This window comes from Somniosus microcephalus, chromosome 26, assembly GCF_052327205.1.
Source record: "Somniosus microcephalus isolate GS21.2 chromosome 26, FLI_Smic_1.0, whole genome shotgun sequence".
Classification (NCBI taxonomy): domain Eukaryota; kingdom Metazoa; phylum Chordata; class Chondrichthyes; order Squaliformes; family Somniosidae; genus Somniosus; species Somniosus microcephalus.
Genome location: NC_141012.1, coordinates 38,638,146 through 38,664,477, shown reverse-complemented (window position 1 = coordinate 38,664,477; position 26,332 = coordinate 38,638,146).

Genomic DNA, 26,332 nt, shown 5'->3' with positions numbered 1-26,332 from the left:
GATAAGGTTGGTCAAGCACAGCCTGCCCTTTAGAAGTTAATGCTGACTGGCTCTGATTAACTCGTGTTTTTCAAAGTGCACAGTGCATTCTATATTAAAGACTCTGCTAACTGAAGTAAGGCTAATTGGCCTATAATTTCTTAGTTTATCCCTGTCTTAAAGTGGGTTATCACATTTGCCACCCCTCTGGCACCACTTTCCTTTTCATTTAAGAGTTTTGTAAAATTATCCCCGCTCTTTCTTCCGTAGTATGCGAGAGCCCAGAGTTGTTGCGAATTCCCTTACAAAAGCAAGAATGAAGCAATGAGAATGTGAAAGTGTGCTTCACCTGAACGAACATTTGTTTCTCTCCTCCCCTTTAAAAGCCAGAATACATTAAAAAGCGATTTTTGTGAAGTCAAACGATTCTTAATTGAAGATAATTAATTTGACAGTAATGACATTTTTATGACGTGACATCCTTTTAAAATCAAAACATGTGCTGAAATTGAAAATCAGTCCAGGTACGCACTGCTGTATTTCAATCCTCACTTCTACAGTTTGTTGACACTGAAACAGTGCCTTTAAATTGCATTATCAAATGATTAGCCATTAAATTAATTTTTCCCATCACATATCTGGAATTTACATATAGAGACTGTGATCAAAATTAACTAGGCAGTACTGAAATTAAAAAAGGAAAAAAACATTAGGACTGTGAAGAAAATTTGCATATAATGATATTCGATCGGACTCTCTATAAAATAGAAAACAGCCATACATTTTCAGTTTTACCTCCGTAAACGTGAGCTCATCCAAAACTCTGCTGCCCGTATCCTAACTCGCACCAAGTCCTGTTCGCCCATCACCCCTGTGCTCACTGGCCTACATTGGTTTGCCGGTCTGGCAACGCCTCAATTTTAAAATTCTCATCCTTTTGTTCAAATCCTTCCATGGCCTCATGCCCCCTCCCACCCCGCCCCCCCCCCCCCGCCCCTCCACATATCTCTGTAACCTCCTCCGGCCCTATAACACTCCAAGATCTCTACACTCTTTCAATTCTGGCCTCTTGCACATCCCTGATTTCCTTCACTCCACCATTGGCGGCCATGCCTTCAACTATCTAGGTCTTAAGCACTGGAATTTCCCCCCTAAACCTCTCCGCCTCTCTACCTCTCTCTCATCCTTTAAGTCACTCCTTAAAATCTACCTCTTTGATAAGCTTTTGGTTGCCTGTCCTAATATCTCCTGAAGTGGCTTGGTGTCAAATGTTTCTGATATCGCTCCTGTGAAGTACCTTGGGATGTTTCACTATTATTAAAGGTGCTATATAAATGCAAGCTGTTGTTGTAAGATCTGATTCTTGTTCTGGCAGAGTTGGTTGATCTGATTGGGGGCATCAGTCGGAGTGCTACAATAGGTGTTAGCTCTTCTAAGGTAAGGTGGGAAAATCTCAGTGGAGCTCCCAATCCTGATCATTATCCAAAGAATCCAGCTGGAAATATATTATTTGTGGATGTCATGTGAGTACAAGATTGGAATTCTGTTGAGGTGTCCACTCCTTGGTCATCTAGCCTGGCAACACACACACTCTAAGCATACGTGGACAAGTTGGAATTGCTGGCTAGTGCCTTTGGAACTGTACACCAGCATGAAGAGGGCAGGGTAGAATGTTGGAGGGAATATAAAATACAGGTAATTGTCATCTAGGTAAACTACAAGTAATTGTCATCTAGGAATAATGTGTGGCCTCCACTTGGCATCTTCTCCAAGTAACCTGGTCAAGACTGGGAATCCTTATCCTAGCAATATGTGATGTTGCACCAACAGGCTATGCCACTTAGGTACCAATACTTGGGCCAGAATTTTCTTAACCTTGGCATGTCCGGTGCGGGTGGTGGCCTTGTCGGGTCCCGACCCCACTGCTAGCTCCATCCTGCTGTTAAAAATGAACTTACCTTAATGGGGCCTATTAAGACCGCCCAGTGCGTTAACCGGCCCAATGAGATGGAACAGGTCTGGTGACATCATTCATGATGTGTTTTCAGCCAGGATCTTTAAAGTGACCATGGCCACATTACATTTGAAGTTTAATCTAACATAGTGGTGTCAGTGCACTACAGCATTGGAGTGCTGCAAACACTGACAATGGCTGCACAGAGGCAGAGGGCTGACAGGTTCTCCAATGACTCCCTCCATATGCTTATCGAGGGAGTCAGAGCATGCAGGGAGGTCCTCTCCCCTTCCGATGGGCAGAAGAGATCTCCCCTGGAGACCAAAACAGCCTGGTTGGAGATTGCACAGAAGGTCACAAGCAGGGATGTGGTCAGGAGGACCTGGGTGCAGTGCCGCAAACGTTTCAATTATCTCATTAGGTCACAAAACGTTAGTACAAAGCCACACTCAACTTTATCCTGCTGTGCCTCTCATCACATCCCCATCAATCTGCCTTCCCTACCCTGCTCCTGCACAGCCTTACTCACACCAACTTACCTTGCACCTCCACCCATCCCTCTCTATCTACATTATCACATTCCCATCTTACTAGCCACCCTCTCACTCACACTCATCCTATAGCAATCATACCAACTAGCAACACACAAGGGTAACCACTTGGGTGTTTTATCCAATTTTTAGGTAAAGTTTCTGTTAATGCGGTGTCAAACATAAAAAATCTTTATTTTCAACACTTTCCAGTCTTGGAGAGATTTGTGTGCACCTTTGAAAGTGGCTCAGTGAGTTGCAGTGAATGGTGAGACATAACAGTACCCCCCGCAATGGTAACGAGCATGAAAGGAATGGCTTGGTCCTTGTAGTGATGCTTTATGGTGTTGGTGTAGGGTGGTACCAACCTGGCGCATCATGTGGCAGCCATATGGGTGTACAATGTAAAGTTAACTAAATCTGGCCATGAGGCCATCCCTGGCCTCCCGGGCAGCAATGTGCTCGGGTGCTGATGCCCTGTGTCCTGTGCAGCTTCAGGTGATTGCGGAGAAGTTTAGTGTTGTTGTTGATGATGCTGCTGGTGTTGGGGCTCATCGTGGTCCAATTCTGAGCACCAAGGTGAGACACTATAAACAGCACCCATGTTAAACATAGAAACATAGAAGATAGGAGCAGGAATCGGCCATTCGGCCCCTCGAGCCATTCAATGAGATCATGGATGATCATCCAAATTCAGTACCCTGTCCCTGCCTTCTCCCCATATCCCTTGATCCCTTTAGCCTTAAGAAATATATCTAACTCCTTCTTGAATATATTTAATGAATTGGCCTCCACTGCCTTCTGTGGTAGAGAATTCCATCAGTTCAGCACTCTCTGGGTGAAGAACTTCCTCCTCATCTCTGTCCTAAATGGCTTACCCCTTATCTTTAGACTGTGACCCCTGGTTCTGGACTCTCCGGCCATCGGGCACATCCTTCCTGCATCTAGTCTGTCTAGTCCTGTTAGAATTTTATAAGTTTCAATGAGACCCCCTCTCATTCTTCTAAACTACAGCGAGTATAAGCCCAATTGACCCAATCTCTCCTCATACATCATTCCTGTCATCCCAGGTATCAGTCTGGTGAATCTTCGCTGCACTCCCTCCATGGCAAGAACATCCTTCCTCAGATAAGGCGACCAAAACTGCACACAATACTCAAGGTGTGGTCTCACCAAGGCCCTCTACAACTGCAGCAAGACATCTTTGTTCTTGTACTTGAACCCTCTCGCTACGATGGCCAACATACCATTTGCCTCCTTAAAAGCCTTCTGCACCTGCATGCTTACCTTCAGCGACTGGTGCACAAGGACTGCCAGGTCTCGTTGCACTTCCCCTTCTCCCAACCTATTGCCATTCAGATAATAATCTGCCTTCCTGTTTCTGCCACCAAAGTGGATAACCTCGCATATATCCACATTATACTGCATCTGCCATGCATCTGCCCAATCACCCAACCTGTCCAAATCATACTGGAGTTTCTCGGCATCCTCCTCACGGCACACACGCCCATCCAGCTTTGTGTCATCTGCAAACTTGGAGATATTACATCTAGTTCCCTCGTCTAGATCATTTATATATATTGTGAATAGCTGGGGTCCTAGGACCGATCCCTGCGGCACCCCACTAGTCACTGCCTGCCACTCGGAAAAAGACCCGTTTATTCCAACTCTTTGCTTCCTGTCTGCCAACCAGTTCTCTATCTAAGTCAATACCTTGCCCCCAATCCCATGTGCCTTAACTTTACACGCTAATCTCTTATGTGGGACCTTATCGAAAGCCTTCTGAAAGTCCAAATACACCACATCTACTGGTTCTCCCTTATCTATTCTACCAGTTACATCCTCAAAAAATTCCAGTAGATTAGTCAAGCACGATTTACTTTTTGTAAATCCATGTTGACTTTGTCCGATCCTGTCACTGTTTTCCAAGTGCTCTGCTATTACATCTTTTATAATGGACTCTAGCATTTTCCCCACTACCAATGTCAGGCTTACCGGTCTATAATTCACCGTTTTCTCTCGACCACCTTTTTTGAATAGTGGGGTAACATTAGCTACCCTCCAATCCATGGGAACTGTTCCAGAGTCTATCGAATTTTGGAAGATGACCAGCAATGCATCTACTATTTCTAGGGCCACTTTCTTAAGTAACCTAGGATGTAGATTATCAGGCCCTGGGGATTTATCGGCCTTCAATCCCGTCAATTTCCTGAACACCATTTCCCTACAAATACTGATTTCTTTCAGTTCCTCCCTCTCAATAGACCCTATGTTCCCCGACATTTCTGGGAGGTTATTTGTGTCCTCCTTTGTGAAGACAGAACAAAAGTATGTATTTAATTGGTCTGCCATTTCTTTGTTCCCCATTATAAATTCCCCTGATTCTGACTGCAAGGGACCTACGCTTGACTTCACCAATCTTTTTCTCTTCACTTATCTATAAAAGCTTTTACAGTCAGTTTTTATGTTCCCTGAAAGCTTACTCTCATACTCTATTTTCTTGTTGTACGAGGCCCCTTGGGTCGGAGTAATCATAATATGATAGAATTCTTCATTAAGATGGAGAGTGAAGTAGTTATGATGTGGAGATGCCGGAGTTGGACTGGGGTGGACAAATGTAAAAAGTCACACAACACCAGGTTATAGTCCAACAGCTTTATTTGAAATCACAAGCTTTCGGAGCGCTGCTCCTTCTTCAGGTGGAGAAATGCATAAAGACACAGCTTATATAGTCAGAGAATCATGTCAGATGTTTACAGGTAACCTTTCCAACTGCCATTTATCACACCTCGGCAGAGAGATAATCACAGCAGTCAAAGGTGTGAATGGTGTCCAAACAGGTCAGTCAGGGAAACATTACATCAAAGAACAATGAGGTGGGGTCACAAGGGGTCAAATATTGCAGATGCTGGGGTCTGTATGAAAAACAAAAAAACAGACAAAAAACATTTTTTTTTTTTTTTTTGGCTGGAAATCACAGCAGGTCCGGCCGCATCTGTGTAGAGAGAACAAGCCAATGTCGACTCGAGTCTGGATGACCCTGCATCAGGTGGGGTTACATGTAGCGTGACATGAACCCAAGCTCTCGGTTGAGGCCGTCCTCATGGGTGCGGACGGTTGACTCAGAAACTAGGGTCCTGAATTTAAATAAAGGAAACTACGATGGTATGAGGCACGAGTTGGGTAGGATTGATTGGTGAATGTTACTCAAAGTGTTGACGGTGGACAGGCAATGGCAAACATTCAAAGACCGCATGGATGAACTACAGAATTTGTTCACCCAGTTTGGCATAAAAATAAAACAAAAAAGGTGACGCAACCATGCCTAACAAGGGAAATTAGGGATAGCATAAGATCCAAGGAGGGGACATATAAATTGGCCAGAAAAAGTGGTAAACCTGAGGATTGGGAGCAGTTTAGGATTCAACAAAGGAGGACAAAGGGATTAATTAAGAGAGGGAAAATAGAGTATGAGAGTAAGCTTGCAGGGAACATAAAAAACTGACTGTAAAAGCTTTTATAGATATGTGAAGAGAAAAAGATTGGTGAAGTCAAGCGTAGGTCCCTTGCAGTCAGAATCAGGGGAATTTATAATGGGGAACAAAGAAATGGCAGACCAATTAAATACATATTTTGGTTCTGTCTTCACAAAGGAGGACACAAATAACCTCCCAGAGATGTCGGGGAACATAGGGTCTGATGAAAGGGAGGAACTGAAAGAAATCAGTATTTGTAGGGAAATGGTGTTAGTGAAATTGACGGGATTGAAGGCCGATAAACCCTCAGGGCCTGATAATCTACATCCTAGGGTACTTAAGGAAGTGGCCCTAGAAATAGTAGATGTATTGCTGATCATCTTCCAACATTCGATAGAATCTGGAATAGTACCCATGGATTGGAGGGTAGCTAATGTTACCCTCTATTCAAAAAAGGTGGTAGAGAGAAAACAGGGAATTACAGACTGGTAAGCCTGACATCGGTAGTGGGGAACATGCTAGAGTCCATTATAAAAGATGTAATAGCAGAGCACTTGGAAAACAGTGACAGGATTGGACAAAGTCAACATGGATTTACAAAAGGTAAATCGTGCTTGAATAATCTACTGGAATTTTTTGAGGATGTAACTGGTAAAATAGAACCAGTGGAGGTGGTGTATTTGGTCTTTCAAAAGGCTTTCGATAAGGTCCCGCATAAGAGGTTAGCATGTAAAGTTAAGGCACATGGGATTGGGGGCAAGGTATTGACTTGGATAGAGAACTGGTTGGCAGACAGAGAGCAAAGAGTTGGAATAAACGGGTCTTTTTCCAAGTGGCAGGCAGTGACTAGTGGGGTACCGCAGGGATCGGTCCTTGGACCCCAGCTATTCACAATATATATTAATGATCTAGACAAGGGAACTAGATGTAATATCTCCAAGTTTGCAGATGACACAAAGCTGGGTGGGCGTGTGTGCTGTGAGGAGGATGCTGAGAAACTCCAGGATGATTTGGACAGGTTGGGTGATTAGGCAGAAGCATGGTAGATGCAATATAACATGGATAAATGTGAGGTTATCCACATTGGTGTCAAAAACAGGAGGGCAGATTATTATCTGAATGGAAATAGATTGGGAGAAGGGGAAGTGCAACGAGACCTGGGTGTCCTTGTGCACCAGTCGCTGAAGGTAAGCATGCAGGTGCAGCAAGCGGTTAAGAAGGCAAATTGTATGTTGGCCTTCGTAGCAAGAGGGTTTGAGTACAGGAACAAGGATGTCTTGCTGCAGTTGTACAGGGCCTTGGTGGGACCACATCTTGAGTATTGTGTGCAGTTGTGGTCGCCTTATCTGAGGAAGGATGTTCTTGCCATGGAAGGAGTTCAGCGAAGATTCACCAGGCTGATACCTGGGATGGCAGGAATGACGTATGAGGAGAAATTGGGTCAATTAGGCTTATACTCGCTGGAGTTTAGAAGAATGAGAGGGGATCTCATTGAAACTTATAAAATTCTGACAGGACTGGGCAGACTAGATGCAGGAAGGATGTTCCCGATGGTCGGGGAGTCCAGAACCAGGGGTCACAATCTAAGGATAAGGGGTACGCCATTTAGGACAGAAATTAGGAGGAATTTCTTCACCCAGAGAGTGGTGTACCTGTGGAATTCTCTACCACAGAAGGCAGTAGAGGCCAATTCATTAAATATATTCAAGCAGGTGTTGGATATATTTCTTAAGGCTAAAGGGATCAAGGGATATGAGGAGAAAGCAGGGACAGGGTACTGAATTTGGATGATCAGCCATGATCGCATTGAATGGTGGAGCAGGCTCGAGGGGCCAAATGGCCTACTCCTGCTCCTATCTTCTATGTCTCTATGTTTCCCCCTCTTAATTAATCCCTTTGTCCTCCTTTGCTGAATCCTAAACTGCTCCCAACCCTCAGGTTTACTGCTTTTTCTGGCCAATTTGTATCTCCTCTCCTTGGATCTTATGCTATCGATAATTTCCCTTGTTAGCCACGGTTGAGTCACCTTTTTTGTTTTATTTTTATGCCAAACAGGGATGAACAAATTTTGTAGTTCATCCATGCGACCTTTGAATGTTTGCCATTGCCTATCCACCGTCAACCCTTTGAGTGACATTCCCCAATCAATCCTACCCAACTCGCGCCTCATACCATCGTAGTTTCCTTTATTTAAATTCAGGACCCTAGTCTCTGAGTCAACTACTTCACTCTCTGCCTTAGTGAAGAATTGTATCATATTATGATCGCTCCGACCCAAGGGCCCTCGCACAACAAGATTGCTAATTAATCCTTTCTCATTACATAATACCCAGTCTAAGATGGCCTGATCTCTAGTTGGTTCCTCGACATATTGGTCCAGGAAACCATCCCATGTACACTCCAGGAATTCCTCCTCCACAGTATTGTTACTAATTTGGTTAGCCCAATCTATATGTAGATTAAAGTCACCCATGATAACTGCTGTGCCCTTATTGCACGCGTCTCTAATTTCCCGTTTGATGCCATCCCCAACCTCCGCATTATTGTTTGGAGGTCTGTATACCACTCCCACTAACATTTTCTGCCCCTTGGTATTTCTCAGTTCTACCCATACAGATTCCACATCATCAGAGCTAATATCCTTCCTTTCAATTGTGTTAATCCCCTCTTTAACCAGCAATGCGACCCCACCTCCTTTTCCTTTTTGCCTATGTTTCCTGAAAATTGAATACCCCTGAATGTTGAGTTCCTAGCCTTGGTTACCCTGGAGCCATCTTTCCGTAATCCCTATCATATCATATCCGTTTTCCTCTATTTGCACAGCTAATTCATCCACCTTATTACGAATGCTCCCCGCATTAAGACACAAGGGCCTGGAAATTCATTAAGGCGCTGCCAGCTTTGCGGCCAGTTACCGCCTAAAGCGGGCTTCTGCGCCAAAAATGAGTTTGCGCTGATATTCAGCGCAGCGGTATTGGCGGCGGTAGCCGTTAGCGCTGCGCCGGCACCGATGACGTCATCGGTGTGCACAGTGCCCCGGTTCCGCCCCGAAACCGGCCCGATCCCCATATTTAGTTGCGGCCACCTCTTCTGCAGCGGCCGCAAACAGCGACCAGAAAACGGGGCCGTACTCTAGCCTTAGTGGGGCGCTTTAAGGTGGAGGTGCGGCCGGCCGCTTTTTCGGCGGCCGCCTGCCCGCACCTCCTTCCCCAGCCTCCTCCACCGCCCCCCCCGCGGCATTGCCGGCTGCTTTCCGCGAACCCGGCACTTCTCCGAGGTGCCGGGCTCATTTGCCGGCACTCTCCAGCGGCGATCTCCCCGTTGCAGGCAGCTCCCCCTTAAGAGAAGGAGGAGGCCTGCAGTACCGCAGCCTGCCGCTCCGCAGCGGCTGGCGCAGCGGCGCCAAGAGCGCTGAAATTCAGTTTCAGCGCCCCAAGCGGAGGCGGGCACACCCTGGAATAGCACCCAGTTCCGGATTGGGGCGCAGAAGCCGAATATCTGACGGTCGCAAATGGCTCCGCGCCCAGCACTAACTTTTGGGCGCTAGCCAGCTGGGCGCCCCTAACTGAATTTCTAGGCCAAGGCCTTCAGGCTTGATTTTTTAACACCCTTACACCTTTTAGAATTATTATTTACTGTGGCTATGTTTGATTTAAACCCTTGATTTCCCTGACTGCCACCTTTGTTTTTCTCCTTCCTGTCTTTTGCTTCTATCCTTGTTTCCCTTTCCTCTGTCTCCCTGCTCAGGTTCCCAACTCCCTGCCATTTTAGTTTAAACCCTCCCCCAGAGCACTAGCAAACACTCCCCCTAGGACATCGGTCCGGGTCCTGCCCAGGTGCAAACCGTCTGGTTTGCACTGGTCCCACCTCCCCCAGAACCGGTTCCAATGTCCCAGGAATTTGAATCCCTCCCCCTTGCACCATTCCTCTAGCCATGTATTCATCTGAAATATCCTTCTATTTCTACTCTGGCTAGCACGTGGCACTGGTAGCAATCCTGAGATTACTACTTTTGAGGTCCTATTTTAAAATTTACCTCCTAACTCCCTATATTCAGCTTTTTGGACCTCATCCCATTTTCTACCTATATCGTTGGTACCTATGTGCACCACGACAACTGGCTGTTAATGGACTAGATGGCAGGTGAAGTACAGATGACAGCAATCTGTCAATGGTGAGTGAGTTCTTCCAATGAGGAGAGACTGGATGGAGACTTTGCTGGAAAGACTTGCAGCCTGCAGAATCTGTGCTGGAAATGGACTGAGCAAGAGCTTCTGCCTGAGGAAAGTGATCATCTGTCAGGTGGGAGCTTTTACTATACATTTGATGCTTTTAAGTTATCAGCTGGAGCAATGGCCACTGAACTCCCACCTCAGGTTCACAGACGTGGTTCCCGAGCTGTGTGAATCCCGTTACCATGCAGGGAAATTTAAAAAGTAAGTGAAAAAAAGCTCTTGAGTGCTTGTTAACTACCTGATACTCATTTCAATTGGGTCCCCCGCTGCTGCCGGTCAGGTCGGCTCCGCGATGACAGACGTGCCTGGGGGAAAGGCACGTGGGAGCGAAATGACCCGCTGTCAAACATAACAACTTTCCCACCTGACCTATCACCGATCGTGCCCACTACCACCCCGGAAAATTCCGGCCTTTGGCTTTTTAATAATAGAATTCTAATAGAATTCACAACACAGAAACAGGCCATTCCACACTATACTATCATTGTCATCTCGAATTAGAAACAACGTAAGTATAAACATTATACTGCACTGCTCCTAGTGAGGGCTAGGAGCAGGGATCACAAAATTGTTCCGCATCCAGTCCATTATTTCCTGTCCATGAACTGGTTTACTGATGTTAACTCATGGCCTAGGAGTGTGCAATATTCTGATATTCATTTTCGGTGCTTGCCAGGAGCAGTGCAGTGGAATTTTTACCTCTCAAACTACAGAATGATTCCATTTTCTATGGCCATGATTTTGCCAGCACTCAGAGGGTGGGTTTGGTGGCGGGTCAGAGGTTAAAATCGTTTTGATGGCACCAGCACTTGAGCATGGCTTACCGCTGCCTGAGGAACAAGTGGCTCAGTGCACAGCCTCCTCCTCCTCAGAGGAGGAAGACCTTGTGGAGGCGGATGTGCTGTAAAGGAAATAGTCATATTCCAAAAGATACACCATCCTATGAATGGAATTTTGAATTCATTAAAACATGAAAACTGAGTTTAAAAATCTAAAAGCCTCAAAGACACAGGCTGTAAACAGAATACAGGCTTCTGAGATAAGATCAGTTGCTAACACAAAGCTGTAAACACCATACAAGCTTTTGAAATGGGAATAGGTTGTTAAAACTAAGACAATGGCCCTACTGAAGCAGCAAGTTGCAACTTCCAAGAAGTCTGCAGTTTGGGAGAAACACAATACCATTACCCAGTTTAAAGTGTTAAAAACTAACACTTCGAACAGAAACTCAGAACATTAAAAAACCATGTGCCTTTGATAATAGTAACATCAAATGAAAGACAGGAGACATAATTCTTAATACAACCAATTGAAGCAGCTAAGAAATGCATAGACCACTCTCGATGAAGTGTTTTCAATTTACATGTTGTTAAAAATACCAACAGAAGACTTTGTAAATATCACATCAATAGATGCACCAAGTAAGCACATGGTTTTTGTATTGAACTTGGAACAAATGGGAGACGAGAAGTCTGGCTTATAACCAACTGAGGTGATTTAAGAATTGAATGGAAGCACTTCATAAGAATGGCATCAAATAGATACATCTGTCATAACCATTTTTTATGATAAGTTTTGATACACATACACAGCAGACAGAAGTCTACAAGTTAACAGCTAAATTGACAGTAAGAGTGGAAAAAAAGTCAACAGAGAAATGACTAGAGATAATTAGCTTACATCAGCAGAAAACTTCAAAGGATATACCACTGCAAAGAGGGTATAAAATATGGAACTTTCAGATAGGAAGTCAGAAGGCTCTGTAAGTTTATAACTCTTTGAGTCTCTGGGATCAAAAGGTACTTTTATTTGATTTTGGTGGATATCCTGGATTAGAAATAAGACTTAGAAATGTAAAAATGTAACAAAGTTAAGATTTGAGAATAAGGATCTCTGAGAATAAAAATTGTAAGCTATTTGTTTTTAGAACTGTTAATGTTGCGATTGAATCACCAGCTGTTAACTACATGTTGGTTCTTTAATAAATCTATATATTTTTAGAATTGTCTCACATAGTATTTCTGTATCAAACTCACAAACTCAATCTCTGTACACTCTTTGGTGAGGAGTTACAGAATTCTGGGGGAGTATTCCAGACCCTCATAATATCCAGAAGGTTACAGTCTAGTTAAACTTATTAAAAGTGGTATCTGGAGGAAGGTTACATCCTCAAGTCATTCCTTTCCTTTAGAGAGAGATAGACTGGACCTTTAGACCCAATTAAGTGTCTTATACGATTCAGCTATCTCTAACTTTAGTTGAAGGTGAACGTCTGGGGAATACGCCTGATCCGGGGTAGCCCGAAAAGGGCTAGGACTAGTAATTATCCCTTCAGTGCCTGTTCCACCAGCACGCGAGCACATTTGTTACTGTGATGCAAGGGATGCACTAATCCATGCCAGATTCGCTTAAGTTTACAAAGCAAACACATGTGGCTGTCACCTTCTTAACACACCATACACTGTCTGTACAATAAACTGTGGGTACCTATCACTCTCAGCACCATCATTACAGATGAAAGGCACCCTGACACCTCAATGTGACACTTCCATTTCTGGGCACACATAGGCCAACTCTTTGAATGTTTGCTATCGCATTTCTTTATTACAATTGAAATGATGATGATAATCTTCAATTTGTATTACATCAAAACACCAAAGTGACTACCCTTGTGACTATTTGTGTGTTAACTTTCTCTTACACATGCTTCTACGTGGTGCTTCCCCTGTGGCTTCAGCAGATGTGGAGGCACCTTGCTCACTTTCATGCTGCTCCTGCTTCAACACCTTTAGCTGCTGTCCTCTGTGTTTGGGAGCCCGGGAGGGATCGGCAACTGTCTGCTCCTCCTGCGGCTGTGCAGGGGCTGAGACGGCCATCTCAGTTGGGTGAGGAATGTGGGGCTCTGACCAAGGGCTCTGCAGTGGCATGGTCGTGTGAGTGCTTGGAGAGGATTCCACACTTCCTTGTTGTCGACCACCAACATCCCTCTCATGGGTTGCCTGCACTTCACTGCTAGCAAGTTGCTGGCGAGCACCTTGCTGAACATCAGTGGGGCCATGAGGACCCGTCTCTGTACTGACAGCCCTCATAATGGGGACATCCATGTACCTCTGGTGTATCTCCTCCATAGCAGACCATATATTTAGAATAATCACCATGCACTGTTGAGTCTGGCAAGTTATGTCCTCCATGGAGGTTGCCATCCTTTCCATGGTGGCACGTTCATGCGCCATTGCCTCCACAATGGCATTGCTTATGTTTGAGATGGACTCCTCCATTCTCTGCACACTCGCAGTTACCATGGATGCAAAACCTGTCAGAGCCTCCTGCACTTGTTGCTGAAGTTCCAATACCACTCTCTTTCTGGATGGCCCCAGAGGCACAGCGTCCACATGCAGCTGAGCAGAGCTAGGAGCGCCCTGCGGCCTCCAACGAGGACTCTCCACTGCTGTCCCTGTCTCCACCATCTGTTCCTGCTCACTTGTGAGCTGTGATACACCAGGTGACAACACTACTCTATCTCGCAAATGACCCACCGAAGTGTGTGTTTCTGCGCTGGTGCTGGATGCGCTCAATTCTGCTGACACTGCGCCCTCAAAGGTTGCAGCTTCCTCTGAGGAGTCTTCCGGCTCTTCATCCTGGACAGTGGGGAGGGGAGCTCTCGATGGTCCTGTGGGGGAGAAAAGGCATGAGTGAGACATGTGATAGTAACGTAGCAAGCACATCAAATTGTGCAGATGATCCGAACTCAATCTGTATGGACGTCAGATGCCATATCAGTCACTCATGTGATCTAAATGAGAGGGCTACAAATCTATTCTGTCACCAGCTTGCTCCATCTGACCGTCCCCCACTTCCAGATTCTCAGCACCTCCGACGATGTCGAGAGCCGCATCCTCAGCGGTGGTCAAGTGGGCAATCGAAGGTGGCCCTCCTCCTGTCCTGCCCCTGTCTCTCTTATTGTGGGCTCTCTTGTCCTGCAATGAGGGACACAAGTGGAGTTTGAGTGAGAATGTTGCAGTGAGTGTAGAGAATCCATAGCATAGATGCTTAGAGGGAGATAAAGATGGAGTGCGGTGTCAATACCAAGGGCCCTCCCTGTGTGTTGTTGGTTGTTGTCATTGCATAACAGTGATAGCGAGTGTGAGGGGTGCATAGTAGAATGGTGAAGTGATTCTGTACATAGAGAGAGAGGGATGGTAAAGGGTGCAAGCGATGTAAGGGTAAAGTGGGATGTGCAGAAGTAGGTTGACAATGCAGAGTGCTGGTGATGAAAGGAGATGGGTAACAAATTGAAGGTAAGTGTGATGTTATACTCACTTTTGCTGTGCGTAGCAGGTCATTGAACTTTTCCTGCACTGAACCCAGGTGCGCGCACACAAAGACCTGGCGCTCACCTCCGGAGCAATTTGCAGCCAGGCTGCCTTGGTTGGCTGAGGAAGCTTCCTCCATCCATTTGAGGGGAACAGTACCTCTTGGCGCCCTCTCACTCCCTCCTCAAGAGCATGGAGGGAGTCATCATCAAATCTGGGAGATGCCTTTGGTCTTGAAGCAGTCATTTTGAGATGTCTCACACTGAGAAGCTGCAGAATAGGATTGATCAAAAACAAGGCTGCATGGGCCCCTTAAATGCAGCTGGCTGAAAGACGTCAGCAGAGGCGAGCAGCAGACCAGAACCCACTGATTGGGCCGGGTATCGCGCACGACTTAATCAGCACATTTAAGACAAAATCGTAATTTCAGGGCGGCTTAACCCGACGAACATCAAAGCCGCCTCCAACCTGCCTCCACTTGGAAAATTGCGGCCTATTTCTCTGGAACATGCCTTAAAACTGCAAAAAAATCTAATTCAGTTTTCAATTTACAATGATATAATCCTGGGTTTCAGCTTCCGACACAGCCCAGCAATGTAACTGGTGAAACGTACAATTCACAATCCAAAATCTCCTGGTCAACTAAATCTTCCAATTATAACCGTAATGAGATCTCCACTGTTAATTAATAAAAGACGTGTCCAGCAGCCTTTATCATACTGATGTTATAAAATTAAATATCATTTCTCAAGAGGCCAATCAAATGATTCAATTAATCAAATATTTTATATAACATCTGTTTGTTTTATGTTGGGAAATTACAGTTAAATTATAAATGGCTTACATGCAAAATCTTTCGGTTGTGAAGTTTGCAGTTCTCAAGACCTATGCCAAATAAGAGCATTTTAAAGTCAGGAATACATCTGTTCAAGTGCAATGTGAAGACGAAGGAACAAAGAGCATTGAAACAAGAAATTAAGGTTTAAGGAAACACAACTGACAAAATAAGAACCATAACTCCCAACAGTAGAAATAATATAGACAGCTAAGAGACTGGGTGGTGCAGTGGGCTACATAGTGTGACTTGTGTTCTAACACACTAACCTGATGGGATGAAAGTTTCCCTCATCTTCTGACGACAGGTCCTGCATGAAATGAGCTTGTTCTTTCTCAATCCAGCCTCTAGTGGGCATGATTCCAGTACCCAAAACTGTCCTGATTTACAAAGAAAGAGCACAACAAGGAAATGGAAATTTGTCAAACTGGCGAAGTAGAGGGTGCTTCTCTGTGATTGAACTGAGACTCATTGTTGGGACAAAGCAGAGAGAGCTTTATTCGTCATTGTATCTGATCAGGGCATAATTGTACTGGGTATGCTAGTGTAGTGGTTATATTACTGGACTAGTAATTCAGGGAATGTAAGTTCAAATCCTACCATGGGACTTGAATTCAGTTCTGAATATCTGGAAAGAAAAGCTGATATCAGTAAAAGTGAGATGGATTGTTATAAAAGCTCAACTGGTTCAGTAATGTCCTTTATTCAGTCTGGCCTATGTGTGAATCTAGTTCCACACCTAGGTGATTGACTCTTATCTGCCCTCTTAAGTGGCCTAGCAAGCCTCTCAGGTGTATCAAATTGTTGCATACAGTAGCCCAACAAGGCTCACCGCCACCTTCTAAGGACAAATAGGGATGGGCAATAAATGTTGGCCTTGCCAGCATCACCCACATCCCGATAATTAAAATTAAAGGAAACATAGGCCCGTATTTTCCGATCGGAGGCTTCCTGCGTGCGGATGCCTCCGATCTGGAAACATCTACGCCCTTACCTGAGGGCTCCGGAGGTCTGGACATTTCCGCTCCTGGGCCTCTCCTGGTGTGTGCGCACAGAGGCCCAGGTATCCCAGGGGCGCAGGCGGTTCACAAGCGTCCCTGGGATCATGTGGGCCATGGGGAAACAACGGAAGAAGGGAATCTCCCTTCACAATTTTGACAGGTCTCTCAGCTTAGACCCGTCAAAAGTATGAATGGGGATCACTCAAAAAACACATCAAAACATTAAATAATTTTTTTTTAAATCACGTTTTTAAAATTAGTTAAAATTACATTAAATTAAATATTTTAAACAAAAACTTAATTTTTTGAAAAAAATAGTTAAAGTTTTTTACGGGGTTAAAAATAAACTTATCTTTTTTAAAAGTATTTAAAAATTATAAATGAGTAAAAAAAATATATATATTTTAAATTTTTTAAACTCTTATGCTGGTAAAAGGGGACCTTACGCTTGCTTTTTCCAGGCGTAAGATTTTTAAAGGTTTTCAGCGGGCAGAGGTTGTGCAGAAAGCAGAACTCTCCACCCGCAGAGGCCCTTCTCCCGGGCCAGCGGAGGATCTGTGAAGAGGATTCTTGACAGATCGGAAGTGCCGGTTTTCAGCACATGCGCTTGACATTCCTGAAACTGGTACTTGCGAGGCCCCCACGGGTGTGTGCACACCTCGTACGCACCCGTGGCGGTCGGAAAATACGGGCCATAATGTTGGCACTGGATGCCCTAAATTAAATGGGTATATCGTCTGCAGGACCAAAATATTCAATAAAAATACATTGAGAAGTTATAGATATCCTTTAATAGATATCCTGAATCACGGAGGGAAGACTCAAGGGAGAGAAACATTAGAGAAATAATCATTCTGGATCAGGGAAAAGAGAAGCATTAATTGGTGAACCTCTTGTCTGGGGAATATGTATTGTGGGACACTCAAAGTGACAAAGGAAAATAGGTAAAAATAAGCATAAACTATAATGAAATATAAGTAAATCTTATATCCCTCGGTATTGAAAATTTATATTGCCTCCTAATTTGCAAATTCTTTCTTTGCTGGGTGTTCTGTTTTATTAACCAAATTAATTTCCACAAAATGATCTAGTCAGTCTCATGCATTCTTTCTGGAAACTAATGAATTATAAGGCCATATTGATTCCTACTTAACAGAATAACCTGTTATTTTTATTCCCACAGTTGCACACTAGATTTATCAAATGGCGAGCTATCATTCTAGCATTGTGCTGAGTATTGAGCAAATGACTTTATTTTGAACCATGCGTTTAGGAGGATTGCAAGCTGACCAGTTTACTCCATGAGTTCCTGATGCAGCCGTTTCTCATTTGTGTGATTTCCGTTTGGATATCTGCAATCTGTTGTAAAGTTACTTAGGCAAAGAAAAAGTAACATGAACATTTGAACAATAAGAGAGAAAGAAACAAGGGCCAAAGAGGAATAGAATGAGCAGAATTAGCATTTACAATTTGTTTTATTTGAAGCTACAATTGTATTTAAGATATAAACAAAAACATAAAAAACAGAAAATGCTGGAAATACTCAGCAGGCCAGGCAGCATCTGTGGAGACAGAAACAGAGTTAACATCTCAGGTTGATGACCTTTCGTCATATCTTCGTCAGAATTGTATTTAACATGTTTATTTTGTGTAGTTAAAGCTTATTATTACAGTAATAATGTTAGTCTTGACCTTTCAATAGCTTAATGTCGATAATATTAGTGTTTGCTGAAACTGAAAGCTAACAAAATTATCCAGCCCAGGGAGTCAGTTATTTACCTGGACTTACCTGTGTTTAATGATAGTTAGTGTCCTTACTGAAACCCATGGCATGATACCTACAAAGAATCAACTGAAAAGGTGAGTTACATTTATATAGCACCTTATCACATATCTCAGAAATACATGAAGGCCTAGAAATTGGGTTGGGGCGCCAAAGTGGCGCAAAAGTCGCCTGAGCGCAGGATTTAGCGCAGCGATCGGAGTAATACCGATCGCCAGAAATTCAGTTTCAGTGCCGCTCGAGGGACACAGGGCAAGGCTCGAGGCGCTCCGCGTCCCTCTTAGGGCGCTGAAACTGATTATCGCAGCGCAACGTGCCGCAGCGCCACACGCTGCGGCATGGCACGCTGCGGTACTGCAGGCCTTCCTCCCACTGTTAAGGGGGAGGGGCCTGCAACAGCGCAATCCCCGCTCGCGAGTGCCGGCAAATGAGCCCGGCACCAAGGAGAAGTGCCGGGCTCTTGGGAAATAGCCGGCAATGCCACGGGGGGTGGGGGGTTAGGAGGCCGGGGACGGAAGTGCTGGCAGGCGGCCGCCAAAAAAGCGGCCGCCCCCCACCTTAACTTGCGCCGCTGCCAGCACAGTAAGGCCCCGTGAACCGGGCACGGGTAGCGAATGGCGCAACTGCGGCGTTCGCTACCAAATATCGTGAACGGGGCACGAATGGGGCGCTGCGCACACCGATGACGTCATCGGTGGTGGCACAGCGCAAATGCCTAACGCCACCATTAGCGCCCCTACTGAATATCGCGGGAGACGCAGCCAGTGGCGCTACAGCCACTGACTGCCTCTTTAGGCGCTAAAAGGTGGCGCTACTCACCCAATTTCTCCCCCTTAAGTGTTTAATATGTGACTCAGTGTCAATTTTTTTTTGATAACACTCCTATGAAGCGCCTTGGGACATTTTACTATGACAGCAGCTCCCAAACTCGCGACCTCTACCACCTAGAAGGAAAAGGGCAGCAGACGCATGGGAAGACCGTCACCTGCACGTTCCCCTCCAAATCACACACCATCCAGAATTGGAAATATATCGGCCGTTCCTTCATCATAGCTGGGTCAAAATCATGGAACTCCCTTCCTAACAGCACTGTGGGAGTACCTTCACCACACGGACTGCAGCGGTTCAAGAAGGCGGCTCACCACCACCTTCTCAAGGGCAATTAGGGATGGGTAATAAATGCTGGCCTTGCCAGCGACGCCCACATCCCAGGAACGAATTTTAAAAAGGTGCTATATAAATGCAAGTTGTTGTTGTTGATGATGATATAAATTAAAGTGCAGTGATTGTTATGTAATCAACATAACAATCTGAGTAGCAGATATTAAACTTTCTTTCAAAAATGCCATTGATAAATATTCTTTGGGGGAAAAATTGGGTGAGTAGTGCCACCTGTTAGCGCCTAAAGAGGCAGTCAGTGGCTGTAGCGCCACTGGCTGCGCCTCCCGCGATATTCAGCAGGGGCGCTAATGGTGGCGTTAGCCTTTTGCGCTGCGCCGCCACCGATGACGTCATCGGTGTGCGCAGCGCCCCATTCGCGCCCCGATCGCGATATTTGGTAGCGAACGCCGCTGTAGCGCCGTTCGCTACCCGCACCCGGTTCACGGGGCCTTGCTGCGCCGGCAGAGGCGCAAGTTCAGGTGGAGGTGCGGGGCAGCCGCTTTTTCAGCGGCCGCCTGCCAGCACCTCCGTTCCCGGCCTCCTGGTCCCCCCACCGCGGCATTGCCAGCTGTTTCCCGAGAGCCCGGCACTTCTCCTTGGTGCTGGGCTCTTTTGCCGGCACTCGCGATCGGGGCTCGCGCTGTTGCAGGCCCCTCCCCTTAACAGTGGGAGGAAGGCCTGCAGTACCGCAGCGTGCCGTGCCGCAGCGTGTGGTGCTGCGGCACGTAGCGCTGCGAAATTCACTTTCAGCGCCCTAAGAGGGACGCGGAGCACCTCGAGCCGCGCCCCGTCTCCCTCTAGGGGCACTTCAACTGAATTTGCGGCGATCGCTAATGCGGCGATCGCGGCGCAAATTCCAGCACCCAGGCGAACTTTGCGCCGCTTGGGCGCTTCAGGCCAATTTCTAGGCCTTTGTTTTTTCATCCTATTATAATGTAAGTGTACATATTATTTTGCCAACATTAATTAAAAAGATCTGCTGCACAGAATAACATTTATTTCTCAAGGGCTTTAGTTATATGATTCAATTAACCACATATTTTACATAACATCTGTTTATGCAACTTTTGAGAAATTGCAGTCAAATAATAAATGACTACAGCTCCATTATGCAAAATCTTCTGGTTGCGAAGTTTTAGTTGTTGTTCAGGCCTACGTAGGTACAAAGTGTTTCAAAGTCAATGTCACATCTGTTCCTGGAAGCTGTGCGGCGGATGATGAGAGTCATGGTAATTGATGCAGTGAAGCTCATTCGAGCGAGTTTGTGGGTGGAATGGACTGCACCATTGGGAATACAGACTGAATATCCTCTCCCTGTAAAAAACATCCACTTGTCATGCTGATATTGCGATTATCATTTCATTTTTCTAGGGTATTATAGTCCTGAATTTGCAAGAATGTGGTTGTACTGGTTTAACACACTTGTGCTGCATTTTGCGATAGAGGTCCCACCCTCTTTTCTGAATAGGCTATGGACACAGGAAGAACTTACCCAGAGGACTTGGCCTGTAGCCCACTTGGCTGCGGAGTGGAAAATGGGACAATGGAGCAGTTCTTAAAGGGCTGCAATTCACACTAAAATGGGGAAGTTTGGTTAGTGACAGAAAAGTGCACTTACTGTTTGCAATGGCACAACAGACACAGATAGGCAACCTCTCACTCCTCCTCTAAGACGTTCCTTAAAACCTATCTCTTTGACCAAGCTTTTGGTCACCTGTCTTAATATCTCCTTATGTGACTCGGTGTCATTTTATCTGGTTATGGTCCTGTGAAGCGCCTTGGAACTTTTTACTTTGCTAAAGGTGCTACAGAAATGCTAGTTGTTCTTGTTGTTCCCTTTGATGAAGAGTTTGGGCGGGGAGGGGTGTTGCAGGAAATGGCCTTATTTGACGCTGAAAAACACCCTCCAGTAAAATTACTTGGTTTAACGTCTCATCTGAAAACAGCACCTCCAACAATCCAGCACTCAATTTGCACTGCGTGTCAGCCTAAATTACGTGTTCAAGTCCTGGAACCAGATTCTGCAGCAAATCTTGCAATGGAAAATCACCTCAGAAATAATCTCTTCATCCTTCAACATCTAGTGGTCAATGGATTAACAGATTATACCACTGTACAATTGATTCAATCATAATTCTCTCTCGAGGACTCAGTTAATAACTCAGCATATAACTGAACCATGGAGACCAGAGACTCCATGGTTTGATTCCTGGTCTATGCTGAGTTTGCTAATGCCAGCTAGGGTGATGGTTAGGGGTCCTATAGTTGATATTGGTGCCTCTGGGTTAAGCAAAGGGATAATCATCCAGTGTTCCTGCTCCTGATTACTATACTTGTGAATTCAAATGAGGACAGGAGCGAACTATATTGTGCTGTTTTGCATGCTTGAATAGCGTGCTAACACTCACTGTCTGAGCGTGCACATGACAAATGCACACTTATCATTGATCCAGACCCTAGCAAACCTCCACATCTTCCTGAGAAGTGAAGCAGAGAGAGAAAGGGAGAAAACTGGCAGAAAATAGAAGTGAGGCCATCTCCGCTCTGTCTTCAGTGATGTTAGAGAAGGGGTTAATAGTGATTTATTTTTTCACTCACTGACTGACTTCATATCGTGGGTGCAAACTGATGGCTATTATAATAGAAGATTAGAGGATGTCACAGTGCAGAGAAGCAAATTGCTTTCTCGTAATAAACATGCAAAGATCCATTTTCACTCAGACAACACATTACAATTTTCCAGTGACTTGTTTAGTAAGAGCCTGAGATGCTTCTGGCCAGCAATGCTGCCTGATTTGTTCAGAATTAGAAGTGTTCTCCAACAGCGCTTTGGAACTTAATTGCATATTTACCAACTGCCATGTATTTTTGGGACTGTGCTAATTCCAATACTTTTTTTCCCAACTCTTCGTTTTCCATCGCCGTGTCCCTGATTTTCAGAGATGTGTACAAAAGAATATCTTGCAAGAATTATTTCCCAGCCCGCTTTGCAGCACGTCACTACTCAGCCATTCGTTCTCCTTCCTTTCTCCTGGTCTGATAACAGTGGCTATCCCCCATCACAGGGCCGTCTGATTCTTTTGCTGTATGTTAGCCATTGGCTCAGTGGTAGCACTCTCGCTTCTGAGTTCAAAGGTCATGGGTCCCACTCCAGTGACTTCAGCACATAATCCAGGCTGACGCTTCACTGCAGGGCAGTTCAGATGTTTCCCTGAAGGTGGAATATGGTTCCAGAGGCAGTGGCCTTTGTTCATGGGTGAGCCACAACCATAACTGCAATATTCTCCTTGTTCCAGTAGTGGGGTCACTGTCCAGCGATCAGGAGCAGAGACCCTGGCTGATTTCACCTCTTCTCTCCCAGACAATGGAAGGGTTTCTACTGCTGTTGTGGCTGATCTTGTATCAGCACAGACCACGCAATGAGCCTCAGGCCCTTCTGGTGCGTATGACTCAGAGACAGGGAATTTAGCCCAATTTTTTAATTGCTGACTTTTAAATCTGTATAATAGGCCACAGTGTAGTGAGTATGGAATAATCCTTAAAACAGGTGATTCTTTTTTCCTGTTTACAGATTAATTGCCTTCATCTTCCACTAGATAGCACTGTGTGATATTATAACACGAGACAAATCAATTTGAAGCTGTACTAAATTAATTCAACTCACCCACAAACCATACAGCTAAACTTGCGGGATTAGTCTTAAGCCTCCATCCCCTGCAAACTATCTCTATCCCGCATCAGCTTATTTTTAATTACAGGTAAAAGATGTCATTCCCATCAAGAATTGCTGCTGCATGGGCTGGGAGAATACGGATGGTTTGAAATGAGTTGTTGCTGCGTGGAGATGACCATTAACCTTTTGAAGATAGCTGTAGAAATGTTGTCTCTTTTGTGTGTCGTGTTGTAAAGAGTGTTCCGGGTTGTATTTTGGTTCTTGTAGGGGGTAATACATGGATTATGACTGTTCTATAAAGAATAATTCGACAGTCCTTAAATCCTCCTTGCATAATAATTCAATTGTTGCATCCTTGAATAATTTAGGCAGTTACCAGCCGAACCTTTCAATTTTGAAAATTAATATCAAGACAGAGAAAGTGAAACAGATAAGGCTTATTCAACAGACAGCCAGAGAGATGTGGAGACATTAACCTCTCAATGTCACATTACAGGATATATTTATCTGATATCTGCAGAGTCTTTGTTCCCTCAGGTTTGTTTTATGACACACTACGTTCATCTTAACTGGTTTGCAAAGCTATGCTTCTCCTGCAGTGAATGCAAAATGAATTCCGATCAGAGATTTTCTTTTTATTGGCCATTCTACTTTTTTTCCCCGTCTCTCCTGAGGGTGTTTGCGCATGGTGAGTGCTGTTCCACATGCACTGGGGGCTCCCCAGTACTTTTTTTTATTCGTTTATGGGATGTGGGTGTCGCTAGCAAGGCCAGCATTTATTGGCCATCCCGAATTGCCCTTGAGAAGGTGGTGGTGAGCCGCCTTCTTGAACCACTGCAGTCAGTGTGGTGAAGGTACTCCCACAGTGCTGTTAGGTAGGGAGTTCCATGATTCTGACCTAGCAACAATGAAGGATCGATGATATACTTTTAAGTCAGGATGGTGTGTGACTTGGAGGGGAACTTGGAGGTGGTGGTGTTCCCATGTGTCTGCTGCCCTTGTCCTTCTAGGTGGAAGAGGTTGCGGGTTTGGGAGGTGCTGCCGAAGAAGCCTTGGTGAGTTGCTGCAGTGCATCTTGTAGATGGCACACACTGCAGCCACGGTACGCCGGTGGTGGAGGGAGTGAATGTTTAAGGTGGTGGATGGGGTGCCAATCAAGTTGGCTGCTTTCTCTTGGATGGTGTTGAGCCTCTTGAGTGTTGTTGGAGCTGCACTCATTCAGGCAAGTGGAGAGTATTACATCACACTCCCGACTTGTGCCTTGTAGATGGTAGAAAGAATTTGGGGAGTCAGGAGGTGAGTCAGGTGGTGCGACACTCACTGCAGAATACCCAGCCTCTGACCTGCTCTTGTCACAGTATTTATGTGGCTGGTCCAAGTAATCACTCTTCATGTGTGGGAGTATACAGTGAGTGCTGGGCGGCTATTTTACCAGGAGGAACAATACAGCCAAACTCAGTAGTGTCCTCACCTGTTATCCACACTGGACACTGATCAGGAGATGGAGCTCTAGCTGATTTTATCCCTCTGTACAAGGAGGTACTGAAGACACTGAAGCTAAGTTAGTACAAATGAAGGATTGAACCAGGGTTTGTATGGCTCAGTTTGACACATGGTAGTGAGGGAGAAATCACAAGCATATGGTCACACAGGACCTCAAAATACCTAAAAAGTATCAAATCAATATTCATAGCAACATAACAGCAAACCTGAAAATAAATGCAAAGTGGCGGTTGGAACCTGGAATCCTTTGTACATGAGATGTGACTTCCACTAACAGTAAGCATCCAATTCACCAATATGTCAAGAAATACAGTGAGCGGGACAAAAATATTTTAACACTGGCCCCGGCCACAGTAATATTAAGATAATAATGAAAACTTATAGTTGATTCTTGGCAATTTTTGTTGCAACTAACCAACATGTTAAAAATGTTGACCCGCCATTAAGGCTACTTTAAGCGTTATTAATGCAAGGTTGAAAATTCCGAAGTAGGTTTAAGACAGTAAAGGATAAATTCAGCACTCCTGCACTCCCATCGGGGAGCAGTATTTGAAGGGAGCATCGGTCAAAGAATTGCCGCTACAGTGTTGCTGTCTTATCTCTGACCCAAGTTCCATTTGCGCGTTCGCTGTATTTATGTAATAGATCTTTTATGACGTTGAAGTAAAGACAGCAAGTGAGACATGAAGCATTCTGCTCTGCTGCTATAAGTAAGACACAGGGCAGGCCTGAATAATGCCAACTGTCTAAAACCAATATGATTTAAGTCATCTTTAACATTTGAAAGAATTTACTATAGTAATGAGTGTTGTGTATGTGCCTTTAAGAGAAGAACTGATTCTATATTGCAGTACCGGCAGTGACCACCCCTGTATATAAAGTCATAGCAGGCTTCTGTATTTCAGTCTTAAGTTACCCTCTGTTCAGCTGCAAGCACGAGCAGAGGGAGCAGCCAGACTTTGGAGAGTGGATTAAAGTGGTGGTCCCCTGACCAGGAAGAGGAGGAGAACGTTGGACCACCACCACCAACTCCACCATCATTACATCAACTGAGGTGCCTGGAGAGAGAGGACAGAGGAGGAGAAGGAGAAAGGAGGCCTACATCAACATCAACCAGGGGAGAGGCCTTTCTATCACTGCCTCCCCAAATTGGCCTCCACTTCAGGAGAGGGAGAGAGGGGAGAAAAACCAACTGCTTGAAAGGAGGGAAGAAAACTTCATCCGGAACATCTACAGGTGGGTGTTATTTGGGGCACTCTCCCAAGACTTTGTATTTTAGGTGGGGGGAGAAAAGAAGAAGCAAGGCCGGATCATCAAGGGGTGTAGTGTGTGTGTGTGTGTGCTCTTGTTAAAAGCTAGGCCACACACACCACTAATTAGCATCCCTTCTATTGCCTGCCCTGGGAGAGCTTGGAGCTGCCCAAGGTGAAGTCCTTAATTTAATTTAATTACATCGTTAAGACCTGTTGCAGGACTAAGCCTGGGCTTCTCCAGCTTTTCCAGGTGAAGACGTCTTCTCCCCCTGCCAGAAGACCACCATCACCAAAGACTTTTTCCATCGGAGAGTGCAACCTTGCCTACACCCACCCACCATCCTGAGTGGCAACACTGCCCTTTGTGGCCTCCCTCCTTCCCACCCCCCCACCTCTCTCTCTCTCTTTGTCTCTCTCTGCCTGTCTTTCTAAGGCACCTTAGTTTCATCTATTTTATTAATTGCCAATTGAGCAGAGGGGCGAGGGCTCCTCTCCCAATTTAAATCAATAAGGAGAGAGGTGTGTCCTCATTCTAATCAGCTCCCTCTGCTCAATAGAGGACAAAAAAATATATATATACACCGAGGCCATTAACACCTTCAGGCCTGTGACTTGGGGTGAGTGTAGCCCTTAAAA